The sequence below is a fragment of the Castor canadensis genome, chromosome 10 (genome assembly GCF_047511655.1).
Source record: "Castor canadensis chromosome 10, mCasCan1.hap1v2, whole genome shotgun sequence".
Lineage (NCBI taxonomy): Eukaryota > Metazoa > Chordata > Mammalia > Rodentia > Castoridae > Castor > Castor canadensis.
The window spans coordinates 22,819,070-22,841,614 of NC_133395.1; the positions used below are offsets into that span (position 1 = coordinate 22,819,070).

At 35.4% G+C, this 22,545-nt stretch overlaps 1 protein-coding gene across 15 annotated transcripts in view; it reads left to right on the forward strand.

Annotated features, from left to right (window-relative positions):
- LOC141411442 (uncharacterized) overlaps positions 1 to 22,545 on the forward strand; it is a 313,736-nt gene that overhangs the window by 268,309 nt on the left and 22,882 nt on the right. For all 15 annotated transcript variants that reach the window (XR_012436174.1, XR_012436181.1, XR_012436180.1 and 12 more), the window contains one exon: positions 287 to 513. The gene's annotated coding sequence lies outside the window, so the exon portion shown is untranslated. The remainder of the gene's footprint in view (positions 1 to 286; positions 514 to 22,545) is intronic.

Here is a 22,545-nt window from a genome sequence, read left to right on the forward strand (position 1 = left end):
TGTTCAAAAAATATACAATGCTTTAAAAAGTCAAAACTTGGTGAATCTCTTTAAGAAATATTGAGGAAATCTTTATACTTGCGATTATTGTATAAGTTTGAAATTATTCATAATAAAAAAAATTAAAAATGCATCTGTTAAACTTTTGAATACAAATTCATCTGACAGGAAATTGCATACTACCATAATTTATAGAAACAATTTTAAAGGGGGGTTTCTATGAAGTGGAATAGAGGTTAAGGATCAAATCATGCTGAATGATTTGTAACTTCCTTCTGCCCAACAGAGATGCAATGGCCATATAAGATTCTTACCAACAAGGACTTGGGACAAGGCCAGTCTGTCAGCATTCTTTTGCTCCAGTCCAGCTTTCCAGGCTGTAGTACATGCAAAGATTGGATAACAGCAGGGTGTGACCTGAAGGCATGGTGGCAGAATCAGAAGCACATGGTCGCAGGCTGTGTGGCACAGTGGAAACTTCTGTGAAACAGCATCAGCCAACTGACCAGGCTGGTGAGTGACAATCAGAGAACAGGTGACTGTGTTTGGGCAAGACAAAGACATCTTGTTTCAAGATGAAGCAAGAACAAGAGAAATACTTGTAATTTTTACATGGACCTTGAAAGAATGGCAGAATACTGATCAAATAGTTTAGCTGTTTATTTCAGCTAAGTGTATTATCACCAGAATATGGTTGAAAAAAGACAGAAAATCTGAATTTATAATTTTAAAAATAAATTTTAAGGATTGTATGATAAATTTCACTGAAGCCAAGCTTTCTGAAACCGAATACAATACATTGAACATCGCAGTGGTAAACTATGCTCAACTGTCCTATAGAAACAAATGTACTGGCCACCGTGGCTCACCACTTTAACACTAACTACCTTGGAGACAGATGAGTAAGATCACAGTTCTAGGCCCCCCTGGGAAGTTGTGCACAAGATTCCATTTTCAAAATAACAAGAGCAAAATGGACTAGAGTGTGGCTCAAAGAGTAGAGTGCCTGCTTTGCAAGTGAAAACCTCTGAGTTCAAACCTCAGTCCATAAAAAACAAAATCAAAAACAAAAAGCTATTATAAAGATATTATTTTACATATAAATACAAAGTACTTTTACCCATATAACAATAAAATGAATATCACTATTTTTTACTAGAATGTTTTTGTAAACAATTTAGAAAAAATTAGAAAATGCAATTTCCTTTTAGAGATTTCTGTACTGTTAAAGAGTATATATGTCATGAAAATCAAAAATGTTAAATTCCAATGTGCTGATAGTTACAAATACATCTTGTTCACTTCACTGAATATGGTACTTCAATTTATCACCTTTTTCTTATACTTATTTTGATTACTTACACAAAACACTTTTGCCTCCTTAAAGTTCTGAAGATTTTCTTTTCCTCCATTACCCTCTAAAAGTTGTATAGTGCTCTCTTTTACAGTTATGTCTATTAACCACTTTGAGTTAATTTTTGTGGTAAGGGTTTCCTTGATTTTTTCCAAATGAACTCTAAATTTTTCAGCACTTTTAGAATTATTTTAACATCTAAGCAGAAGCTTAATTGACCATAAATACATGTATTCGTAAGTTCTAGTCTTTCTTACTTGTCTGTACATCTTTATTCCAACATTGCAGTGCCTTACCGGGGACTTAAATTGTGAAATTTAATAATGCTTTATTCCATTTCATTCTTATTTTAAAAATTGGTTCAACTATTCTATGACTTTTATATTTGGTATAAGTTGTAGAAAAAATTAATTAATTTCCATTAAAAAAAAAAGAGTGAGCAATGGACCAGCTTTCAGAAACAGTGTTTTTATAAAATTCTTATGTAAGAAAGAATATTGTATATGAAGAGATCATGGATGCAGGTGTACCAAAGAATATCAAAGGCACATGAAGATGACTGTGAGAGAAATGTAAAAGTTTCAGAAGCAATTACTATAAAGTTGTGAATATGTTACTTCCAAGACCAAAATTTGCTTGTTGGTTTTCTAGGTAGTGAGAAAAAGTTTCTGTTTCTTTTTGTACTGGAGTGGATTTATGGAATTTGTGTGAACAAATGAAATAGTCATCAACTATTCATCACCTCTCTTAAGGAAATTGAGTAGGTTACCTATAATGTAATTTAATCCTTCATTTGGAGTGTGCACTAAAAGGAGGGTTGAGTTTGAAATTACTTTTATCAGTCTATTCACTTATTTCAAGCTTCTTAATGAAGGTCCAGGGTCACTATGTACATTTTAGTGATTTGAATATCCTGATTTTAAAGAGAGAGAAAATAGACATGTAAAATTACTAATATTACTTAGTAGGACCATCTGTTTAGAGTTACAAGAGAGGTGTGACTTAGTATTGTTAACAGCACAGACAAATGTAGGGTCATTTCTAGCTATGAGTGAAAGAAATGAAGACATCATAGAAAAGATGTTAACAGTTAAGTCTGAAAAAATAAATAGTCAATCTTATTAGATATTAAAATCAGAAAGTACACTCTAGGAACATAAGATGTATGCACAAAACAAAGCCCATCTAGAGAATCTCTTCTAGATCAGTGACAATATAAGACTGTGAATATCTTGAAGGATTTACCCATTGATAAATAAAATATGAACCTGTGGTAAATTGTACACTGTAGATGACACAATTAATATTAGAAAAATCTGAGTTTAATTTGTAAAAATATGGATACTGCACCATAGAAGAATCTGTACAATAAGGCTATCTCAAGCTAAGAAGAGTTCAGTGTGTTTGAATGGTTCACCTTACTGGTTTAGTCTCACTCAAGTTAATAGGCCTTTCTTAAATTGATGTTTTGGGTCTGCAATAATATCTTCAAAATTCCTTCACAGAAGGACCTTCTAAGTGTTTCAATGAATAGATGTGAAATAGCTGCTATAGTGAGGAATTTGAGGGCTATTATGGGTTAAATTGTGTTCTTTCAAAATTTATGTGTTGAAGTATGAATCTCTAATACCTCAGAATGAGACCTTACATGGAGATGAGGGTCTTTATAAATGTTTTTGTTGAAGAGACTGTTATAGTATAGTATAGTATAGTATAGTAGAATGCAGAACCAATTTACTGACTGATGTTCTCTCAGAAAGGGGGCATTTGGACATAGACATGTATAAAGGGAGCATAACATTATAGGACAGTTCTTTGCATAACCTTGAACCATCCCTATTCTCTCCCATTTTCTTGTTCATATTGCTCGATGGTAGCTGTAACATATGCCATGAATGCAAAGTGCAATGTAAGAAGGAACATGCTGGGACAACCTGGTGCTCTTCTTGCTTTTCCTAGTAACAAAATGTCCTTCAGCACTTTTGCCCAGTGAGTCAGAGTACTCTGGGGTACATAACCCAGAGCAGACTGATTCTGTGGTCTTTCAGCAGGTGGGACACAGACAAATGAGACTTCATTTGCTTTTGACAGCTTTCCTGAGCCTCAGGGTATCTGCTTACCGCCAATTTTAGGCTTCTGTCATCTCTTGTTCCATAACTGCAAGTAACAAACCCACTTCCTATAACTTGTACATGTGTGTGTAGGAGTATTCTAAGTTGCTGGGCTTGGGCAAGTGATAAAAGTACAGCATAAGAAAGACGCAGTAGGCTGTAATAGTAGCCAGTGCTTAATCAGCCTGCTTCACAGGCTACCTACATGATAGACCCTTCCCTCCCAACCCTCAGGAGCCAGTCCTGTCAACATCATGTGTGGTTGTTATTTATTTATTATTTATGTATTTGTTTTTGAAACAAGGTGTCACTATGTAGCACATGATCATATGGAACTCACTATGTAGCCCCGACTGGCCTCACACTCCCAATCCTCCTGCCTCAGCCTTCTGGAATTATAGTCTGATTATAGGCATGGGCTACCACTGTACCTGGCTTGCTAATACCTGATTTTAGGCAACTAGCTCCACAACTGTAAGGAAATAAATTTCTATTGTTTAAGCGACCCAGCTCATGTTATGCTTCCAGAGTAGCCCCAGAAAACTAACACCAGGGCATTTTAGTTCTTCATATGAGCAAAGAATTTAAAATATTGTCATTATGAACTTGTGTCAGTCATAATGTGATTGTGTGCTGTTTCCTTTGTTTACATTGTTCTTCATATGACCATGGTCTATTTGTCTCATGTAATTAATTTACCAAAAAGTCTTTTTTTTTTTATTGTGGTATTGGAATTTGAGCTTGAACTCAGGGCTTGTTTTCTAGGCAGGCACTCTACTGCTTGAGCCATGCCTCCATCCCTATTTTAGTCTTGCTGCCACAGCTAGGATGGCAGAAATGTATCACCATGCCCAGCTTTTTTCCATTGAGATGGGATCTCACAAACATTTTTTGCCTAGGCTGGACTGACTCCATGGTCCTCCCAATCTCAAACCCCTGCATAGCTTGGGATAGAGATGCATGCTTCCACACACAGCTATTGGTTACAATAGGGTCTCACTAACTTTTTGCCTGGGCTGGCCTCAAATTGCACTCGTCTCATTTCCGCCTCCCAAGTAGCTAGGATTCTAAGTTTGAGCTACCCCTGCCCCCAGCAAGAAGCTTTTCTTGATCTGGAGAAACATAATCAACCCATCAAAATAAAGGACAGAGCTACAGGGAAGCTGATATTCACAGGTAGGTAGAGCCCTCATCTATGATTGCTGGCCAGGTAGTGCGTTCATATACCAGCTTCCGATGATTTTATCACTATCTTGCTACAAAGAAATGATAAATGTTTGTCCAGGCATGGTGGCCCTAGATTGCAATACAGAGAATTGTGGTTCAAAGCCAGTCTGAGCAGAAAGTTCAAAAAAGTATTTCAACAAATAAAAAGCTGAGCATGGTGGTGTGCACCTCTCATTACAGCTACAAGGAAGGGATAATTATGAAGATCAAATTGCAATTCAAGTTGCCTACCTCAAAAAAGAAAAATTCAAAAAAGGCTAGGGGTATTGGCTCAAGTGGTAGAGCACCTATCTAATATGTGAGAGATCCTGAGTTCAAATCCCTTTTATTGCCTAAGGGAAAAAAACATAATTTAAACATAATACTATGTGTATACCTATCAAAACATTACAGGGTCCTCCATAAATATACACTACTTTATGTGTTAGTTAAAAAAATAAAGGAAAAAATAAAATGTAATGATACTCAAAGAAAATAAAAAGGAAGGACCTATCTTATCACACAAAATCTTTTTTTAATGGATGAATCTTTTAAAAATATTTTTATTATTAATTCATTTATTTATATGTGCATACATTGTTTGGGCCATCTCTCCCTCCTGCTCCCACTTCCTTCCCCCTCCACCCCCCTCACTTCCAGACTGAACCTGTCCTGCCCTCTTCTCCAATTTTGTTGAAGAGAAAGCATAAGGAATATTAAGAAAGACATAGTATTTTTGCTGGCTTGAGATAAAGATAGCTACACAGAGAGATTCCTAGCATTGATTCCATGCACATGTATATTAAACCCTAAAGTGGTTTATCTATACCAGACATCTGAATCTTTCCAGTTTTCTTTTCACCTGCACTCCATCTGCTCCCGTTTAAGTTTAGCAATGTTAATGAGACCTTGATAAGATCTTTTCCACATATATACTCTTCTATTTAAGGTGAATTGGAATTGTAAGATGCCTTATTTTTCTTTTATAACATAGTCAGTTCATATACATCATAGCTGACATTATAGCTTGCTGTTTCTTTATGGGATGGTGTCCTTCTTTTCCAGCACAATTTTTTACTTATATATTATGTTTGTCAATTTGCAAGGAACATAGAGATGAGAATATAAACACCTAAGTTTACAACACTTTGATTTCTAGAAATACCTTTTAATCAAAAGAAAATCATGCCAAATCAACAGTTTTCTGCCAAGTATTTAAACTAGTATATTGACGTGAAAGGTATGATTAATGTGTTTTCTTAAGAGAAAGCAATCACTGGGTATCAATGTTTTTATTTAGCATTTTTCACAGTCATTTGGAGCATCTTGTGATTTTAAAAGTTTTTTCAAAGTGACATACCAGAGGTACAAAGAGAGTAATGTCTTCCCAGAAATACTGGATATAATAAGCAAGTCTATTTTTTCAAATTTAAGTGGATCTTGAGATTAAGAGCTGACAACTTGTTACCAACCACTGATTTTGAAAAACATTATCTCACATAAAATGCTTAAACTATATTAAAAATATGAAACCAATTGTACTTCTTGGTAGGAAATACTTTTTTTTTTAAATCTTGAAATAGGTATTGAATGGATCCTTGGAAATGCTATTAAGGAAAAAGTGTTTCTCTTTTTAGAGTTCTTAATCTTGCACTGACAACTAAATGATAGATTCCATAGAATTGTACAGTGTACACATAATTCAATGTGACCTCTAATATGCTTAATATTCATTTAGAAAAACACCTTGCCTTTGCCCCTTCTATTGAGTGAAGAAACTTTCATATGTTAATTCAATCTATGCATGCATAGTTTGATACTATTTTTATCTCATTTATATTTAACATTTAATGTTTATAAACCAGTTAAAAGCAAATGGATTAAGTTTTCACAGCACTTACAATAAAGCATGCTTGAATTTATCGAAAAATTCAAATTGTGCTTTTTTTCTAGGTAAGTGATAGTAGAATTTGCATCTATCTTCTCAAGATTAAATAACTGCTATCAACTTGAACCATATAAACTGATTTGAAAACTACTTAGTCAAATCAGTCATAGTAGCATGTATTTATAGTCCTAGCTTCTTGGTTGGAGGCCTATATGGGTGACAGAGTGAGATTCCTTTTCAGAAACAAACAACAAACAACTTTTTTTCTCAAAAGAGAAAACTACTTAGTGGATTAAGTTTCAAAGTATACTTAAGCAGTGAATAGCAAAATCTATTTTCAAACTATGCATAGTGGCTCATCTCTGTAATCTCAGCTATGTGGGAGGCATAAATAGGATGATCACAGTCCAGGCTAACCTCAGAATAAAATCATGAGACCCTATCTGAAACGTAACTAAAAAGTAAAAAGCATTTGGGTGTAGCTCAAGTGACAAGAGTGCTTGCCTAGGAAGTTCAAACTCCAGAACTACAAAGCAGGAGAGAAAAAAAATTTTCCAGTTCAAATTCAAATGCAGGGAAATAAACAAACCTTGTTATAGCACAAAAGCATTCAGATAGGCATTCTTTTACTTTTTTTTTCTTAATTCAGAACTTTGACTGGAAGAGGACCACTGACACCACAGAGAACAATCTACTTTTCTCTGACTACTAATTTAGATGATATTCTCATCCAAAAACATTTTCATAGGAACACCTACAATGTTGAATCAAAGACCTGGCCACTCTATGGATTAATTTGGTTGATACATAAAGTTAATAATCACAAATTCACCCCTTCACAATTTGGCACCAATAAATTCCCATATTTAATCTCCATATGAAAACAACATGAGGTCGTAAATTCTGCATAAAATGATATAAATACCATGAGTAGAACTTTAATCACACTACTCCCCATTCTCAGAAGAGGAGATAAAGCCCTTGAGGATGTTACTCTTTTCCTTTTATACTATAATTTACATAAAAGAGAGAGTCAATGGGTCTTATATTCATGGGAAAGGGAACAGAAAGGAGAAAAAACAAGCTGTTTGCTGCACACATACACACAGAGAAATACACAAACACATTCACTACAAAATAAGAAGGAAATACTAATAGCAATTGACATCCCTATTTAAGTAACTGGCCACATGGTTACAGCTGGTATTTGTGTTCAACTTCTTCCACTACCAATTCTGCATTTGCAATGCCTTCCAACAAGCACCTGAGCAGGTTCTTTACCTGGTAGGCTGAACCAAACCTTCCCTTTTGAAGGATGTGTGTGACCTTAGTAGTCCTGCCTGGATAAGATCATTGTAGTTTTTCATTAACCTTAGTCATGGGATAATACTAAGAGACATCAAAAGAGATGTCTGTCTTCCAGACACACTCTTCCCTCCATTGTGTAGAAATAGTCCATTTCCTAAGAACCAGTAGCGTAACTCACTTGTTTGATGATTCAGAAGCCTATAGAAAAAGGTTATTAATTTTTATTCATAACTTGAGGTTCACTGCAGTCATTGTTACCTCCTATGGAGCAGGAACTTAAATTTTGGAGTTAAGAGTTCTAGACCAGCAAAGAATAAGATTGTGCACACACAAGATAAACATTTTGCAATTGTGATTCATCCCTTAATACCTTGTGTCATGCATCATGGCAATGGGAAAACCACCATCCTGTATTTGATACACTTCAGACAAAGCATGGCCTTCTGGAGACCCTTGTCCTCCTGAAAGCTGACACTACCTAGTTAGCATATAACTGAGTTTTTAAAAGGCCATTTCACTGTTCTTTCAAGCCACCTTCTTCAAAGAACAAGGTAAGACCAATGAATCCCATGGTCAAGGACCTGTTATCACATTTCATCTGTTGTAAAATGAGTTCTTCATCAGGAACAATGTGGTTGAGAAAACCATGAGAGCAGATAATATATTCTGTAACTCTGCAGATGGCAATTTTGGCAGAAGCATTGCATGCAAGGAAGAAAATTCTACACACACAGTAAATATCTATTCCAATAGGAATAAAGTGTTACCCCTTCTATAATGGGAGCTGTACAGTATAATTACCTGCCACCAATATCTTCCTAATATTCCTGATAACGGTGCCATGTCAGAGACTTAGTGATAGTCCAGCTTCTGACACATCAAGCACTCATAAGTAGCTGTAGCCCCTTTGACCTGGGGAGTGGAAATTTATGTTTCTGAATACGCATAACTTTCATTCCTGCGACCATGATTACTTTGTTTTTCTCTGCCATTGTCCAATGTCAGAAATTGATGTGAAAAGAGCCTGTGTGTTCTCCAAAGGAGCCATCCTATTAATTTGATTACTGAAATACTCTTCTAGTTAAAATTGCCCTGTAGTGAAAATTCACATAGGACACAAATATGTTCTCATTCTTTGCTGGTTTATAGAGGGATTTCCATACCTACTTACCAGCAATTTTCCAATTATGCCCTTCAAAATTTCTGAACAATCACAATCAATGCATTGATATAACTATTACTTCTACCCATTTTCTCCTTGGTATAATCCTGTAGCTATTTACTTTTGGAGTGGTTCTAATCTCATTCAGAACATCTGTAAACCAGGCCTTAATCTTCATTCATCTGTTTCCAAAAGTAGGGTGCTGGGAAATGGTTAGTAGCAAAATATGTGAATCATTTCATGGAACCTACTTGGATCTCATGTTCTACTTGGACCTGATCACGTACATACTACTTCCATTTGATAATGGGGTACACCCTAGACATTTCAAACATTATGGCTTGTTCAATCAGATAATTACAGTTCATGATTCATGGTAAATTGTTGGCACGTGGTTAAGCATTCAGGTTTGAATAAAAATACAAGTCAAGAGCTGTTTCTTGAAAGTAGAATAGTATCCACAGAGTAAAGCTGAGCTTTTCTCTAAAACCGTTAGGGCCTGCCTCCATTGCAGCTTATTCATTAAGACCCACCAATGGCTCTCAGAAAACACTACTTGCTATTGAATATTCAAGTGCCATTGGCTATGTGAGATTATATGGCCGAAGTGGAAAAGCAGCTTGCTCAACCTGGAGCCTTTCCTTGTTCTGGGCTATACTTAAATTTAGAGGAATTTAATGTGCTCTGTTGATGTGTGCTGGTAATCCCTGCTACTTGAATGGCTGAAGCAGGAGGACCACATGTTCCAGGTCAATCTGTGTAACACAGCAAGACCCTTACTCAAAACAAACAAACATCTTGCAGAATTTTTAGTAAGTCAGAAAATATGCCAGACAACACAATCAAATGAGGAATAAATTGTCTTCAAACCGGAAAGGCTACTGGTCATTGTGATTTCTTTTTGGTTATGTGTAGAAAGGTGGAGGGTCATATCATGTCCTGCATGAGCTTGTCCTAGAAACCTAGCTGAGGGCAATGGAAGATGCAGAAAAAGACAACAGACAGAAGACCAAACATGCCTAAAGCTGGGGCCAGGTAGGCTGGGCTCTCGGATGGAGACAAACCAGCAACCTCCACCTCCAGCGAGTTTATTATATACAGTGGCAAAACTAGGAGGAGAGCCAGTTCTTGGGGGCATGTTCTTGCATGATATTGCAATTCTCAGGAACAAGAGGAGCCTGTGACTGCTTCTTTCTGAACGTAAACATCTTAGGAAAAACAGCTGTACTGCATCTTACCCACTTCTGCCACTGAAGCTGTTCCAACTCAAGCCTGTATTTTATTGGGCATAACTATGCTTATTTCCTTCTGAGGTATGAGGCTGTCCCAAACTCAAACTAAGAGTTTATTTGATATACTTGTGCTTATGTACTCTGCTCTCCATAGGGTCAAGTGCAAAAAATTATTCATCAGCTTAAAAAAGATATCTTTACATGGCCCACACTTTTGAATTAGAATTTTCACTGAGGTATAAACCTTGTCAAAATTATTTCCCATCCTATGATATGCAGATGTCCTTTCAGTAAGTCTAGAGTACTTGATATTTCTTGCTCACTAGATCTAACCATCATATAAATGTATCAGGCAATGTACTATCTTATGAAAAGGAACAAGATTTACAAAAACAAAATAATGACATAGGTATCTCCCCTGAGGGAGAACAATGATGGCATATGGCTAGCCATGCCAGCTGAAAGTACACTACTCATGGTTCTTACTGAAGGAATTTGCCCGATAAGTATCTGCATAGTAGATGCTAGAGAATGCAATAATTTGCTGAAATTGTGAAACCACACCTGGCACAGCTTCAAATGGAATAACCACTTGGTTACACTTATGGTAATGCTCTGTCATCCTTCAAGGTTTAACTGACTTCAGTACAGGTCTAATAGGTATATTAGATTTATTGGACAGAGCGAATTACCCACTATTTTTTAAAATTCATTTATTCATATGTGCATACATTGTTTGGGCCATTTCTTCCACCTGCCTTCTACCTCCTCCCTCTCCCTCTCAGCCCCCTCTCAACACTCAGTTCCCTCATTGGGGTGATAATCTCTGAATCTGTCCAATTATCAGTATGTCTTTTGATTCATGATTTTCTTGTTTAGGGTCAGTTTTAGTGCCTTCCATTGGCCTGTCTCTCCATAATAGCCCATTTCACAGGTCAGAGAACTATGTGGGGATTCTGGGGTTTGAACTCAGGGATTCCTGCTTATTGCTATGTAAGCACTTTACCACTTGAGCCACACTTTCAAACATTTTCAAATGTTTTGTCTGGGCCAGCCTATACTGTGATCCTTCTAAATAGGCCTCCTTTGTTGCTAGTATTACAAACATGTAACACCAAGGCTAGCTTGTTTTGAGATGAGGTCTCACTGATTTTTGCTTGGACTGGCCTTGAACCATCATAATCCAAATCCCCACCTTGTGAGTAGTTTAGATTATATGAATAATCTTATTATAATTCATATAATCTAATTATATGAATAAAATTATTTCTATTATCTACTTCAGAACTGATGGAATAGCCATAAAGTGTGATTAGGGATGCACTGGGCTCCACTTGAAATAAATATGATTTAAAATTTAATTGATCACTTTATCTCAATAGCCTCTATTCTGACTGATGGACCACAGTGCCATTTATTTCTTCTGAAATTAGGGTCAGTTCTGAGCCAGTGTTCAGAAGTCCTTTATTATTTCTTTAGCCCTCTTCATTGTTAGCCAGTCAGAAAATCACATCCCTTTACATAGGGTTGGCAATTATCTATACATTTTTGGCAGTATACATTTAGGAGAATGGGCCTTGCATCAACGCAGTGGTTTTGTCTGCACACTGGATCAAGGGTGGGAATTTGTTGAGGGGTGTAACTTTGTTTTTATGATTCATTGTAGTCTTTTGTTCACTTACCTAGAACATTTTTTCTTATACGGATGAAGCACAATTTAGTAGGCTTTCTTCTACTTTCACTTGCACTTCAAAAGATCATTCATTTCTAGAAATACCATTGTCAACTAGCCAAGTAAACAAACAAAAAGTTCTAAATGAATCAAACTATTGTGATTCTTGGTCTGACTCTGCTGAATGTGATGGAAACTAGACTTACCTTGTCTTTGTGTCACTGTAGTTCTCATCAGCAGGTCTGACCTAAGGGTAGAACAATTACAAAGCTCTTCAAGGATGCATTGTTCCCTAGCACAAATTTATTTTTGCAGTCATGTTGCAAGGTGTTTCTGAACCCTATCCAGAATAGTCAAATAGGTCTTAAATAAACAATCCATTCTAACATACCAATCAGCCCATACCTTATACTTTCATCATTTACTTTAAACCAAAGCAGGTCTGTGATGTGTAATTTTTCTCCCTCTGGTAACCACCTTTTTGGTAATAATATCTGTCAATGAACAAACTTTCTGATTCACAATATTAAATGTAGAATACTTGCTTCATGAGTCTACGCTAACATATTTAACCTGATCTCATTTAGGCTCCCTCCACAACTGTTCAACATCTAATTATATATATATTTATATATATTTTTTTATAGAAACATCTAGACAGGTGTTCAGCTAAGTAAATTGGGTGCCATTGATTACTCTAATTGATATATATATTAACCATAAACATGGTTAAGTCTAGGAAGATTTAAATATCACTTGAGAGATCAGGGAAGGAGACAAAAATTCATATACATGAATTCAAGCAAGGGACTTATGAGTGAATATGCAGATATACAAAAGGAGGACCAAAGGGGCAAGCCAACAATGCTATTTAGTTTCAGGCACTGCTTTTAGATATAGACATATAAGTAGAGGTGATTGCTATATTAGTAAGCTATAAAATGAAACTCAGAACTTGCATATGTTCAAAGATATGGTGGATGAATATTCGGTTTGCCTGTGGTTTCTTATATGGTATTAAATTTGTAAATTCTCATAGGGAACATCATTATTTACATTCCAAAATAAAATTAGTGTTTTAGGATTACATTTTTCTGTTTTCATTATTTTTCAGTATCTTTAATTTCCTGTTATTTCAACTATGATTACTTTATTTCCAGCAGTTCAAAATCTTTACTTTTTCCATTAATTATTTTAAGTTTTTCTAAAAATATTGCCACTTATATTTTACTGTTATGGTTATTGCTGCTATTATGTTATGCTTAGGATAGTCTGTAAGATGTTTTAGTCATTTTCTATTTACTATTTTTATAGTTAAAAACAAATGTCATTTTCATATAAACTTCATACAATTTACAATGAGAGAACTGTTTGTTTGGATGTGTAACTGCCTCCTGCTGTTAGATAAAATTATTTTGGAACATTAAAGTCACATACACAATAAGCCCTTCCTTCGTTCAAGCACAATAAATGCATTGAGACAGTTTTGCACTTGTTTATTTGTTCTGGAAGTCAGCCAAATTGACATGTAATACTAAATAACCACAAATGTCAATGCAAAATAATTTGAAGTGACAACATATCAGTTTAAAGTTCATCCATAGCACGAGGTGTTACATTGTGCGTACATCAGGTTCCAACCAGACTTCCCATATGAGAGTGATTTTCAGCATGAGCAGAAACATTTATAAACCAAATTATTCCACCAACTAATAGACTAACAGGGATGGCAGATTTTGTTCAGAAATAGGGAAAATGACTTATTATTTAATTGTCTTATCATCAACTATCTGCTAATTATATCAGCTACATTTCCAATGTGTATTCATGTCTAAGAAATGAAATACTATTTCTCAGAAGTTTTACTTAGTAAATGATTGCATTCCCTAATATCAGAAAAACCTTCTTAAGTTGCATTAAACTTTTAAAGATCACATCTCATGCATTCACTTTGAATGTTTCAGAAGCAGAAATAATGTATTAATTACAAAATATTCATATCAAAATATGAATAAAAGTTTTATAAATCAAATTGTTACCAAAAAGCATCCATTGTAATATGAGAGAAATTTGATTCAAATGTAATCTATGTGGGTAAGTCCTATAATTTTCATAATTATCAAGCATTTAACTAAGAAATATTTTTGCTTCCCTCCCCATCTGAAACCATAACATAACAAAGTGATTTAAAATACAGATTTATTATGTAGTGTCAGGATCTTACAATTGTTACCAATATTTTTCTATTTTAATTTGTAAAACTTCATTTATTTCTTCAGATTGTCATATTTTTATACTAAAATTGTATAAAAATGAAAAAGTGATTAGTACTTGAATTTTCTAAAATAATCACATTTTATTTATACACTTATGCTATTTTTTACATAATCCATACATTTTCACTTGAAGTTTAAACTTGTACTAAAACAGACTAAAGACAAACACCCACTTATATAAATTTGAACAGACAATTACACCCACATTTGACCATAATTGGCCTAAAAAACAAGTGCATTACCTAACACAAACCAGGTATGCTTCATGCTTTCTTTTAGCTACGATAGGTAAATGAAATGAAAACTTCATTTCCTAGAGCAATATGGTGCTATCTCATAAATACAATGAAAATAGATGTGTACTGTGTTTCAAAGGAAGTTGCAAAGCTGCTAAATTTTTTTAGAAATCTGACACCAACTTTGTATTCTTGGTTTTGTATAATTTTTGGTGAACATTTTTAGACTGTATGTAATTCTTATATATTTGCTATGAGCATGAAAAATTAATGTTCTTGTAGTAAGTTATAAGAGTTTTAACACATTATTTATGATTTATATTGTATTATTTATGGACACCAGCTACCAATTTCTTCCTGATGAAAGTATCCTAAATATTTAACAAACTATTTCCAAATGTTTTGAAATGGTGTTGCCACATATATTATCATGTTTTAAATAACAAATATTTATCTATATGCTTCAGTGTATTTGAATGTACAGTTCCTTCTGCTTTGGGTACAAATTTCTTAATATTGTACCTTTTTTTCTTTTAGACAATTGGAGCAATATTTCTGTTTTGATAAGAGAGGTAACTCATTTTCAAATTAAAAATTAAAAATAATTTTTAATTGAAAATTCTTTCTAGAGAAGTTTTACATTTAAAGAAAGCTCAGTGGATAGTACGGTCAATTCTTGTATACTTTCTGTCTCTGTCACTCATCTTACCTTTTGTGAATCAGTGGTATTAGTGTGATTCATTTGTTATAAGCAACGAAGTTAAAACTGACATACCCTTAGTATCTAAAGATCAAAGATTACATTAAGACTTGTTATTTATGTTTTGTTATTCTGTTTTTGTAAATTGAACTCAGGACCTTATGCTTGCTAGGCAAGTGCTCTATCGCTTGAGCCATGCCCTAGTTGTCTTGTTTGGTTCTATAGTTTTGACAGAAGTAAATGTAGCAAAATTACAGCATGGCACAGAGAACTTATATTGCCTTAAAAATCTCTGCATTACATTGCCATCATTTCTCTTCTCAAGCTCTAGCAACCAGTGATCATGTTACTATCTGCATCATTTGCCTTTTCTACAATATTATATAGTGCAAGTCATACAACATATAGCCCTTACAAACTAACTCCTTGCAATAGGCAATATGCATGTCTCCACATCTCTTTGTGACTTGAGAGCTCATTCATTTTTATCTCTGAATCATATTTTATTGGGTGGATGTATCACATTATTTACTCACCAGTTGAAGGGACTTTTGAATACTTCCCATTTTGAAAATTATCTATAAAGGCACTACCAACAGTTATCTACTGGTTTTTGTGGACATGTTTTTCATATTGAAAAAATGCCTAGGAATGTGATTGCTAGATTATTCTTAAAGACTGAGTTTAAGTCTGCAATATATTGCTGAACTCTTTCAGGATGTCTGCTATTTTTCAATGAATGAGAAATTATGTTCCTCTACAATCTTGAGTAGCTTTTAGTGTTGCCCATATTTTTTATTTTAGTCATTTGAATATCTATGTAGTCATATATCAATGGTGTTCTAATTTGAAATGTCTTTTAATAATTAAAATCTCTTCTTGTGCTTATTTTGCACCTGTATATATTCTCTAATGAAGTGTCAGTTATGATATTTTGCCCAATTTTTAACAGGATTGTGGTTTTTCTTAGTGTTGAATTTTAGTATTTCATTGTGTATTTTAGATACAAGTCCTTTGTTTTGTATAAATTCTGTCAATAAATTCTCTCAATGTGGCTTCTGTCTTCATTCTTTTAATGAGATTTCATAGGGAAGAAATTTATAATTTGAATGAAGTCAACTTATCAATATATTATTTTACAAATCTTAGTTTTAGAGGCATATCATGATTTATGAGCCATTCTGATATTTTTTAGGTTTCTTTCTAAGTTATCTCATATTGGAACACCAAATTGGCTCCCCTGGGTCTCCAACTTGCTTACTGCAAGCTTGGAAATTGTCAGTTTCCATAAGTACATAGCCATTACTTACTACTTACTTCTCTCTCTGTCATTTCTCTCTCCAGATGTGTGTGTATATACATATATATGCTGGTAGATAGATATTTGAGGTACAAATTGTGACCCATGAGATGTTACATGTTACACTATACTGAAAAGAAATATTTTCAGTGTACAAACTAAAACTGAAATCCAAAGAACATATGTATATATGTATAAATGGACACTTTTGACATGGGAAAATGGGGAAAGGAAGATAAAGTTAGGTCAGGTTGAATTTATTAGCATGGACTCACTGTATTTTTAATACAACATTGCATCTCAGGGAGTTAGAAAGGGCTTTAATAGGTTTTTGATAGATTGACTGAAACATGGACCAAAGGTGGCATAGAGTGAATGAGTTAGAAATGTCACCTTTGTCTTGATTTTATGTAGAGAAAAGCACTCAAAAGCTTAAGAAAATTTAACACATTCTGGAAGGATAAAGAAGATGTGCTTTTCAATATGATATTGAAAACTAAATTAATTAGGGTAGCCCTGACATCTTTGAAGAACTCTTTTGTAGGCCAGAACATACATTTGGGAATTGTAGTCATTGAAATAGAAAACCTGAATACCAGATGTGTAATTAGATTTTGGGCTGACTGGGATCAAGTGCAGGAACTCAACATCCAAAAGAAAAGTAAAATGAATACCATAATGATCAGTGGAGTAAAAGTAGCAGTGGCTTGTCAGGTCAATCACAGTGTTCCTGCAAGTGGAATCTTACCTTATTTATGTAAGCAAAAAAGTTCTAGGTCGAGTAAAAAGAATAAAAGTCTTTTCATTTTTTTTAAGTTCCAGTGTTTTATTTTATTTTATCATTTTTACATTTACTCACATGTCATCTCTACCAGACCTATTCACTAATTATTAGTCCCCTTCTTATACTAGCCTCTGCCAGTTTAAGATTACTTTATTCGTTCCTCTACATTGAGCACATCAACCACATTCAAGTTTTAGGTGTCCTTCCTAAAATGTATGGAAGAATGTATACATTCTTCCATAGTGTATGACCCATGACCAATAATTTTACTGCATTAATTTTAGGTCTATAGTCTGCACATGAGGGAAATGTGTGATTTTTGGCCTCTGAGTCTGGCTAACTTCACTTAAGATAATGTTCTCCAGTTCCATCCACTTACTTGTGAATTACAAGATTTAATTCTTTTTTTGTGACTGAAAAAAATTCCATTGTGTATAAATACCACATTTTCTTAATCCATTCATCATTGGTGGGACATCTTGGATGTTTCCATAATTTGGCTATTGTGAATAGTGCCACAATAATCATGGATGTGCAGAATAACAGTCTTAATCTTAAAAAGAGGGTCATTGAAACACAAGGGCCCCTGGAAACCTCCATTATGACTAGTGAGAGTGTTGCAGGCATAACCAGTCAGAATTCTGTTTTTTGCCAACCTAGCATAGAGATGGAGAAAGCCTGGGGACAAATGGATAAAAACCTCAGACCAATTCACTTCTCTGGCAACCTACTCAGGAGCCCTCCCTTTCCACAGGAGTTTTCATTATTTCCTTTAATAAACATCCCTACCTTTATGCTCATCCTACATTGTCCATGAAGTTCATTCTTCAGCTTTGTAAGACAAGACACAGGACACCAATCCTCCCTCTGGTTGCAAGGTTCAGTGGAGGCCTTCAGTCCTACACAAGTCTCCCATATCATATTTGTTGTGTTGGTACACAAACCTGTTTTATCATTAGCAGTCAATCTATTTCCATATTTGAGACAATTTCCTGACACACAACCCTTTGAATGAAAGAAAGACCTTCTCCCTACCAGGAAGGGCTCCAGTACACTGACAAAATTTTATTCTGTTATTCTTCTTTCTAGGCGTCCCTTTGAAGACCTTTTGCTTTATAGCATGTTAACTGTGCATTATAGAAAAAGAAATGATCAGATATTTCTGGAAACAGTGAATGTTGGCTCAAAATTGACACTAATTTTCAAAGTCCTTCAAATCTCACTGTGCTCTGACATTCAGAATAGCTACTTATAACAATTAGATGGCCAAAGGAATTTTAGCTCAGGATCACCTGAAGCTGAAATCAAGTTGTTTTGTAGGCTATCCTGTGGTTATTTCCCCAGCCTATAATATATTATTGGTATACATATATATAATTGGCTGGCAGAATCTACCCCTTAGTTTCCTGAGCTATGGAATGGGGACTAGGGTGGTAGGAAAGGCCAAATAGAACCACAAGAATTGACTCTACTTATTAAATAGAAAAGTAATTACTGATTCAGCAAATAGGCAAATCCCCTGACACCAGATACAGATTTTAATATGATAAATGACTTTTTCTTTATGACTGTCAATAAGGACCATCAGAAATAGTTTGATGTTAGGTGGGCAGAGCAGCAATGTACCATTACTCTAACTCAGTGTACTTCATCTCAAAGCACTGCAGCCATAAAGTTTTCAAGCATCCTTCACTTTAAGAAGATACCACACTGATCTGCTACTTTAATGGAATTATGCTGATGAGATCTAGTAATCAAGAAGTAGCAATACTCTAGATTTATTGGCAAGACATTGGTAAGAAGGGGGGATGGGATTGACAAAAATTCACAATCCTTCTCCCATAGTGTAATTTCCAGAAGTTCAGAGGTGTGTGACATGCAACATTATTACTTCTAAGATAAAGGATAATTTGCTGCATTTGGCTTCTCCTACATCTAGAAAGAAGGTGTGATGTCTAGTAGGACTCTGGATTTTAGAAAACTTCTTCATTTGGAAAGTTTGTCGTAATACTCAAGCTCACTGACTATGTCTAGTCTACTGGTGAACATGTCTAGTCTACTGGTGAACATGGACCCAACATGTTCCTTGTGTGTTAAAAGAAAGGCTAGATGTCATGGTAGTAGGATATTTCCTTTCCCCTTATTATTTGGACTTTGGTAAAGAAGCTTCCCTAGAGACCTTTGAAGAACTGAATACTTTGGGCATATTTCAAAATGGTTGCTTTGCCCTGGAGCATATATAAAATAATTATTTTCCCCATACATTTGCTAAAGCAGGAGGAATTTTTCTGATCTCACAGAAAACCTTGAAAGTAAAATTCAAGAGTTTCTAACTCCAGTTTTATTGTTCCCTGAGCCAATGGCAATTTGTCCTTTAAAGTTTGTTTTCCTGGTTCAGTGGCTTCTACACTTTATAAGCATAGCTTCTCTAAAATCACTTGTCTGTTCAGTTTAGGGGCATGACTGTGGTCTACTACTGACCTCATTTCTCTGATGGATCTAAAAACAGTTGCTGGTATTTATTAGGTTACTGGCATCCTTGGGTTGAGTGGAGAGTCCCGAGGCTAACATCGAAACCAGACCTCCCTGATTTATGACCACTTGCAAAACTCCCCTGTTTGTTTCCCTACTTGCAAAACCTCAGGAACTTCCCATTTCTCAACTAGCTATGCATGTTTACGTGTTCCATCTGGTGATCACAGATAAATGGAGATTAGTGGCCGGGTGTTCTCTGGGAGTAACACCCTCTCTCCCCTGCAGTGTGGACCCTCCTATAAAGCCACTACCCATTCCGAGAGTCAGCCTGGCAGTCTGTGCTTCCAATAAATTCTTTTCTACACATGGCATGGTTTTTGTTCAGCAGTTCCTTACATCTGGTGCTGCAACCTGGGAGAGGCTAACAGGACACTTCCGTTTGGGGCCAATTCCTGCCCCTTGTGTCCTGCCCTCTTCCTAACCCAGACTGCTGAATTCAACCCATGTGCCTATGGACTGTGGATCTCAGACTTTACTGCCTTGCCAGTGCTCCCATCCACCATTAACCTCTTTTCCTCTGCCCTCCACCTGACCTACTCCTCTCCTTGGACTCAGAAAGTGTCACCCTCGGGACTGCCTGCTCTCTCTTGGTCTCTGAAGTCATAGAGCTATGCCAGGTATGCCTCCTATGCCTGCTAGGGCTCTCCTCTGCTTAGCACAGGGATGCTTGGCTAACCAGTTGAGCATTCTCTATGGACACTGACCCAAGCCAGGGATGCCACCCTTGGGAACCCATCTGGGTGACACTACCCTCTCCTTCTCACTCTCTCTCTCTCTCTCCCTTCTCTCTCTCTTTCCCCCTTGCTCCTCTTCTCAGTCTTCCTTTCTTCCCCCTAGAGTGAGAGCTCGAAAGTCCCTCCAGCTTACTTTGTCCAGATGGCAACTAGATGATTCTGCTCTCCTTGCCTGAGTCACATAAGGGAGGCTAAATCTTGACCTAGATCTATATTGGCAGGGCGAGTAAACTCACCGAGGCACATTCTCTCTCTCTCTCTCTCTCTTTCTCTCTCTTTCTCGCTCTCTCCCTTTCTCTCTCTCTCTCTTCTTTTCTTCTTCCAACTATACCCTTGGGGTGTCTTCTCCATTCACACACACACACACACACACACACACACATAGAGAAAGAGAGTCTTTTTTTGTTTGATTGAATTTTAAAGATAAAAACAATAGTGGGGTACAATAAGAAAAAAGATAATGTCAAAAAATTGAAAGACTGGTGCTGTCATCAAATGATTTTTCAGATTTTGTTTGAAGAGGTCTGAGGAAAAATAGTGTTTAGGTTGGACATGTTTTCTCTGAGAACTCTGTTAGCTATTCAATTGATGAAGTCACATTATTGTTGGGATAGAAGAGTCCAGAATTTAAGAGAGAATTCTGAGTTTTTATGGTTTTATCTTGTTAATCCTGAGAGTTCTGAAAAGCCAGAAGGATGAATGAGAGGACTAATGTTATTAGTATATACAGAGAATGTTTTGCTACAGTGCAACCATACACTATATATATATATATATATATACACACACACACATATATATATAATTATGAGAATGAAAGGATATAGATAACGGCAATCAAATAATGAATTCAGAGAACAGTCCAGATTTTGTTGTCCTTATATGCAAGTGAAAAAAAGATGACACTAGAAAAACTACACTAGATTGATGAAAAACAGCCATAAAAGAATTTGGAGGAAAGGCAACATTGGCAGATTTGAATAGGAATTAATATGAAATAATATTAATTTTTGTGTGATCATATTGTGGTGGGCATGTAGGAGGAAGAACTTATAATAGTTGTATACCAAAAATAGAGATAAAGTGTCAGTGTTATTGACTTTACCTTCTTTCAAATGATGTGACCAAATAAACTGAAATGTCACATGTAACATATATAAGATGAAAGACATATGAGTGTCAAAGTTAAGGGGACAAAGGAAGAGGTGGTCATCAGTTATTGATTACATTTCCCTGAATACTTTCCTTTTGTCTTATATAGATATTTTTAACTGTACATGTACAAGCTTAGAGTAGTCAAATGGTTGTATTTAATACCACTATGCTTTGGCAAGTTAGTAAAAAAAAAATCAAGATATGAGCATCAGAGTATAGGAAAGTTTAAATAAAAGTGGGAAGTTAGAAAATGAAAATTAGGACTTAAACAAAACTACGAACATGAGAAAAAATACCAGTGTACTTGCATTTTGCTTATACAGTAAACTGAAACACAACAGTGTAAAACAATTTGAACAACACCCAAGTAGCTAATCTTTTGGTTTCATGTGATGTCACCTGGGAACACTGAGTAATAGGCACTTTGCCATTGGATCTTACATTTATATGAGGCTTTCAATTATGCCTTGGTCAGTACAAAATGGCCTTTGGTGAATACAGATGGAAGCCTATTTTAAGCTGAGCTCCTATCCTTTCCCAAGAATGTTCAAGGCTTTTCAAGTTCAGTCTTCTTAAATTGTGGTTAAAGATTTCAAAAAAAGATTATGAGATCAATTTTCATTGCTTTATGACTTGATTTTAGAAGTTACCACATGTTACTTTTGACAATCTACAGAAATAAAATATTGAGTAAGGCCAACCAAATCCAGTGGAATAGGAAGGAGACCATTATTCATTTAAAGGGGCTAGGAAAACAAACAAGGAAACCAAAAACTTATTAAAAATCCTCCATATAGTAAAATATTTATGGGTTTCCCACTCGTGAAATATACTTACTTCTCTCAAATCCCAAAGAACACATCCAATTCTGATATCAGATAAACGTACATGA